Raw genomic sequence first — 804 nt, 5'->3', positions numbered from 1 at the left:
GTGTGCTGGTTTGTAGGTTTGTAGGTGTATAATGTGTATGTTGGTATGAAGGTATGTTGGCAAGTATGTAGATAATATATAACATGCTTGTGAATGTGTGTGTGTATCTATGTATTACTTCCTCCATTAGTATTGTCCGCAATTAATATAATTCTCTGATGTGCTGCACCAATGTATGTATTTTCTGACCCTTAAAACCGCAGGAGATATCCGAGAGTGCTCAATGTCTCCCAATCAAAAAGACAATGACAAAAGAAGTTTCTTAAGAGAAGAGATATTGCCAACAGTCTCATCACTGAAGAAACGGAAATCAGCTGGAATAGACAACTTCATAGCAGAACTATAATCTGGACAACACCAAATGGACAACTTGTCGACCTCATTACACAGAAGCAAAGTGTCGAATTGTCCTGATTTTCTTTTGATTTTTTTTTTGTGCATGTGCCTCTGAATTCCAAAAAACGTAAATAAATCTTACATTTTTGTGCATATGCGACAAATATAAAGAGGTGTTTTCTATTTAATCATTAGCATTTAATTAGTCTGCACAGTGATTTTTTTTTTATAAGACCAAGAATGGTAGTTTTGTGTTAGTTATTTTGTTTGTTTCAATCTTTTTTTTTCGAACTTACTGCATGCGCCGCAAGACTGAGTTGTTTTCAGTCGAGTGGTTAGTGGGTGACAGTTGGTTTATTTTGATTGACTCACTGTGATATAAAATGAGTTGATATTCTTTCATAACTTCCGTCATTGAAATAGCTTGCGTTTCAATTTTTGTCGCTTTATCATTAAAGGGGGGGGGGG

Source organism: Aplysia californica, unplaced genomic scaffold, assembly GCF_000002075.1.
Source record: "Aplysia californica isolate F4 #8 unplaced genomic scaffold, AplCal3.0 scaffold00084, whole genome shotgun sequence".
In the NCBI taxonomy this organism is placed as follows: Eukaryota; Metazoa; Mollusca; class Gastropoda; order Aplysiida; family Aplysiidae; genus Aplysia; species Aplysia californica.
This window is presented reverse-complemented; position numbering follows the sequence as displayed.